Source organism: Peromyscus eremicus, chromosome 1, assembly GCF_949786415.1.
Source record: "Peromyscus eremicus chromosome 1, PerEre_H2_v1, whole genome shotgun sequence".
Taxonomy (NCBI): Eukaryota; Metazoa; Chordata; class Mammalia; order Rodentia; family Cricetidae; genus Peromyscus; species Peromyscus eremicus.
The window spans coordinates 48,252,900-48,258,681 of record NC_081416.1 but is presented as its reverse complement, the minus strand read 5'-3'; the positions used below and the strand labels follow the sequence as shown (position 1 = coordinate 48,258,681).

Sequence of the window (5,782 nt, the reverse complement as noted above, 5' to 3'; positions counted from 1 at the left end):
ACTCCCATGTACGTTTTCCTCATTAACCTCTCCCTGGTGGACGATGTTTATGTCTCAGCATTCACTCACATGGTAGTGGAAGGGTTTCTCACAAGAAATAAGACCATATCCTACAATTCATGTGCTGCCCAGACATTCTTTTTTTGTAGCCTTTGCTGTCACTAAAAATTTCATCCTGGTCTCAGTGGCCCATGACTGTCATGCCGCAGTATGTAAACTCCTGTATTAACTACCACCATGACAAGTATCACATGTGTCCTAATTGTATCTGTTTCCTACATTTTTGCACTCCTGTAATCCTCCATCCATATTGCCTTCACTTTCCACCTCTCCTTTTGTCATTCAAATGTAATTTATTACTTTTTCTGAGACATTCCTCCCATTACTGGCTATTTTATACTCTGATAAGTATAAAAATGAGATAGTTCTCTTTACATTCATATCATTTGATGTTATTTTCTGTATCTTAAATATCTTGAACACTTATCTACTTATTTCAGTGGCAATCTTGAGGATGCACTCAGCTGAGGGCCTAAAGAAGGCTTTCTCTGCCTATGCATCCCACCTCACCACTGTTTCCATTTTCTTTGGGACAGTCATCTTCATGTACTTACAACCCAGCTCCAGTCATTGTATAAGTCATTGGACACTGATAAGGTGAAATCTGTGTTCTACACTACGGTCATGCCCATGCTGAATCCTCTTGTCTACAGTCTGAGAAATAAAGAGGTTAAGGCTGCATTGAATAAGGTTTTGGCAAAGCAAAGTCTTCACAGGTCTTTAACAGGTAATTAAAACTCTTCACAAACTTCCCTAAAACTTCCATTCAAAACTCTCCCCTCTGGAATATTTTCATTGTAATTACTTTTGTCTTTAATATCTCAGAGCATATCTTTCATCCATAATACATCTTCTCATGCTTTTGGGATATGACTAAGTTAGAAGAATCTTTGGATGTCTTGTATTAAGTTTTGAGATCAAGAATCTAATGGTACAGAATTATAGGCTATCACACTGTAATTTGCTGGTGCCAGATTTGGTTTGTTTTTCAATGCCTTGAATTCAAAATAACTCCCTGATTCTTCTATGAACTCAAATAAACCATTCCCAGTCATCAGTGCTCTTAAGTGTCACCTTAAAAGATTATCCAAACACAGAACCTCACTCAAGATAATCATACTCTATATTTACGACATCATACAGTTATCTATGGTATGCTTCATTGTAAACCATATTTCCTTAGCTCTTGGCCTTAAAATTTCTAAAACTGAGTCTGATTAAAAAGTAGCATGTAATCAAAATTTACTTTGTCTTTAAATTGTAGAAATATAACATATAGTTAGTGAAATAGAAATTCACCAAAAATTTGATCCGTGGCTACTTCTTACTAGGAGTATGTTTAGACATATGTTTAATAATGCCAACATCTATGTTCACAGAAGCATCTCCTATCAAACATACTTTTTATTTTTAAATACATATCACTGATGAATTTATAAGACTAGAAAATATGCCTGCATTACTTCTGGAAATAGAAATAATAGAATTGAAAATGAACTCAAATTCTCCCCAATCTACTAACTTTAAATTTGATTTTTAAAAGTCTCTGAACTCAAAATCAACAGTAAGCAGAGATCTTATCAAAAATTCTTCATGGGATTGGTATAATATTGTAGGTTACCCAGATTAATTTAATAAAGCACAATCAAAACTATAGACAAGTTGGAGTTTTTAGTAAGGTAAAATGTTCTATGACACTGCAATGTTTATTTTTGAATTCTTGCTCCATTTCCTATGTCAGTACTGTTACCCACTACCAGGCTTAGTTTTTCATCAAAATTACCAAATTGTTATCCAATCAAATAAACTAAAATTATTAAATAATTAAGTAAATGAATAAGAAATACATGAGTGGATTACTACATAAGACAATAAATAAATGAGTATTGTGTATGAGAAAGTAAAAATATGCTTGCATGTTTAATCATCAGATTGGATTCCTAGTGGATGGCCAGAAGCATAAAAGGCTGCTTATTATATGTGCTTGAGAAGTAATATCTCTAAGTACACTCCATGGTGATCTCTCTTTTCTTATTACACTGAAGTGTAAACAGTGCACTTGTTCACTACCTTCATCCACAACTCATTTCCCAGTCCATAGTCCACTTGATATTCAACAACTATCTGTATTGTTCTGAAATCTTAAAAAAAAATAAACTGACCAAGATGATAAAGATTCCCAATTCTATGGAAGGACCTCTTTAGCTGAAGTTTTCCTGTGTCCACCCAGCTCCTGCAGCTGCTCAGACCCAAGTAAACACACAGAGACTTGCATCACTTATAAACTGTATGACTGTGGCAGGCTTCTTGCTATCTAGTTCTTGTATCTTAAATTAACCCATTTCTATTAATCTATAAGTTGCCACGTGGCTTGTGGATTACCAGTACTTTACACCTTGCTTCTCATGGCGGTGGCAGCTGGCAGCGACTCCTGACTCAGCCTTCTACTTCCCAGATTTCTCCTCTCTCTTGCTATACTTCCTGCCTGGCTACTGGCCAATCAGCACTTTATTTATTAACTAATGAGAGCAACACATTCACAGCACATAGAGTGATAGCCACAGCAGACCTCTACCAGGAAACAGAGAAGAAAATGTCTGCTGGCCACTCTCCAATGTCTGATGAGCAGAAAAGTAATTAGAGAGAATATGAATTGGTGTCCACCTCAGATACTCATCTGAATCAAGCACAGTTTTACTCTTTAAAAAAATCCCATATATAAAATTATTTGTATTTGCCAATTCAAGACTTGCTCCATCCTTGGAATGGAATTATCAGTAACAAAATAAAGACCTAGAAAAGATAACAGCAATAACATTAAAATACAAGGAAAAGGCTTTTTATTAATTCTAGACTCTGAAGACAAGTTTCTCTGAACTATATAAATGCAAGAATCAATAAAATATTTTCTAGCTTGAGAGAGTACAAATTCTAATCATACAAATTTCTCTGTGCCTCCATTTCTGTGCTTCCAGAATGTGAATATGCATACCTACTTTATATAGTTTAGGTAGCATTTAATGAGATATTGTTTGAGCTATTTAGTACAATATTTGGTCTGCTATAAAGAGGTAAACATAAAATTATGCATATTATATCTTTAGGAGAAATAATAACTTGGACTCTACCTTCTCTTTGCCTATTTACTGGTGGGCTACTACGTATTTTTGTCCACTTCTCTTTTTTGAATTTTCAACAAGGTCCTATGGACAGGTCCATTGCTAGTTACAAATGGAAATTTCCTGGATATCAATAATCTTCTGAGCAAGACATGGCCAAATTATCTCAATTGGGATAGCATTAGACTGAATAAAGATCTTATGAGTGAGCCACAATAAGTCATATTTCTTTATCTGACTTTGCTAACCTACTCAGTTAAGATATATGCGATAAGATACACTGTGACCTTAGCAACAGAATTTCCTTATTCTTCTATTTGGAAAATACAGAAAATGCATTAACAATGGATGCCTACTGTGCTCAACTTCAAATAATGAAAATATTAGTGTTACTCTGTGGTGTGGTCATTGTGTAGTACAGATTTTTGGCATTTTTTTGTGATGATGATCAAAATTGGTGACTAGGGAGTTAAAATATTTAGAATGGATTTAAGATCATCTACTGTGGTAGTATTTCTATATTTTCTATAAAGGTCAAGGTAAATCCCATCAATATATTATCTATTAAACATCTGAAAGAGAGAGGGGAATTTTTTGTTTTTGGTATTCCAAACATGTTTACAAATGTCTGTGGTCAGAGAGTACAGGCTTCCATAATATGTGAAATTAGGCTGTGATTCACTGAGCTCTGGGAACAGAACAAATTGTTGACACATTAAAAATAACTAGACAATCAGGAAACAATTCAGTGATGACTAGAGATACACTCCATTTGAATGAATCTTTTCTATGACTATAGCTAAATTAAAATCATGAATTAAATTAGTAACAGAAAGCCAATTTATATCAGACTAAAGAAGATATTAAGTCTAAAAGTAGATATTATCTGTGAAGGTAGTGATAACCAAGTTAAAATCCATAGAACTACAGAAGACAAGTATAGAATAAAGGACTAGAGGAAACAGATAGATCTTATTATGAAAGGAAAATAGAATAGATAGGTATAGATAGATGGGGGCAGCTGGAATAGGAGTGTATATTAGAGAGGGGAAGGTATTGGCTTATGAGAGGGAATACAGGGGAGACAGGTAAAATTAAGGGCACTTAAGGGATAGTATGGAAACCTAAAACAGTATAAACTTCCTTAAATACATACATTTATGAAGGTGATTTAAATGAAGTACTCAAATCGTGGTAGAGACTGAGTCTGAGCTGGATGTCTCTTGTCACCAAACAAAGCTTCTAGTGCTGGGATTGAGTTATATCCAATTGAGATGCTGGCCAAAGGAGCCCAACAGGAATCTACAAACAACTCAGGCTACTGCCAAGACTATAGTTGGCTCTCCACAAACCCACAACAAGGTGTTGCTGAAGACAACATATACACAGTTCATTAAAAATGGAGATTTTGAGTCTGTGCCTACATAGAGCCTTCATCCATATATTTCAGCATCTTTAGTACAGGAACACAGTCTGCACATACTCAGAAGAAAAACATAAACTCCAAGCCATCCACAAACCGTTTGTCTATAATGGTGTACTGCCAAGATATGCTAGGGCAATGGTGACAAAAACTTATGAGAGTCACCAGTAACTGATTTAACCTAAGACCCACTCCATGAAATGGAATGCATACCCAACACTTCTTGGATGGCCAGGAACCTGAGACTAGATTGTTCAGGGACTTAGGATAAAATCAAGTAATACAAATCTAAAATAAAGTAATTAAGTAATAAAATGATGCCTAAAGATATTCTGTTAAACTCGTAATTCAGTGCCTTGCCCAGCTATCATCAGAGAAGCATCTTCCTGCAGCAGATGGGAACGAATATAGAGACCCACAGCCAGACATTATTCACAGAGTGCGAGCTTTTGAACTCTCAGCACTAAATGGTATATCTTCATCAAATCTCTTCCTTCAGACCTCAAGGAACCCCCCAAAAGATTACGTGGTAATCGTTTAAGAGACAGAGGGGAAAAAGGACACCAGGAGAACAAGATCCTCTAAATCCACTTAGCAAGGGTCATATGAACTTAGAGTCTGAACAGCAAGCAGAAAGCCTGCCTGGGTCTACACCAGGTTCTCTGCATTTATATATAGCTTCCAGATTAGTGGGGTTTTTTTTGTTTGTTTGTTTCGTTTTGTTTTGGTTTGGTTTTTTGAGACAAATTTCTCTGTGTAGCTTTGCGCCTTTCCTGGGACTCACTCTGTAGCCCCGGTTGGCCTTGAACTCACAGATATCTGCCTGCCTCTGCCTCCTGAGTGCTGGGATTAAAGGCATGTGCCACCACCACCCGGCCAGATTAGTGTTTTTATGGGACTCCTGCATGTGAGAAAGAGTGGGTCCCTGATCCTTATGCTTTCTCCTATGCTGCTTTCTTTCTGTTGACTTGTCTTATTCAGCTTCAATGTGATAGTTTTGTTTTATCTTATTATATTTTATTTTGTTATATTTAAAAAATGAATGAATGAGTGAATAAAGACCTAGCTACTATGTTAAAGGTTAACAACTGAACTGTCACTTATACATGCTGTGAGACTGAAAATCACTCTTAACCAATAAAGTGAAAACGGGTTTATCAACCACTCCAGGACAGGCCTC

General features: G+C 35.9%; 1 pseudogene; it reads left to right on the top strand.

The window, feature by feature from the left end:
- On the top strand, positions 1–795 carry LOC131909371 (olfactory receptor 5B2-like; annotated as a pseudogene).
- Positions 796–5,782: the final 4,987 nt, after the last annotated feature.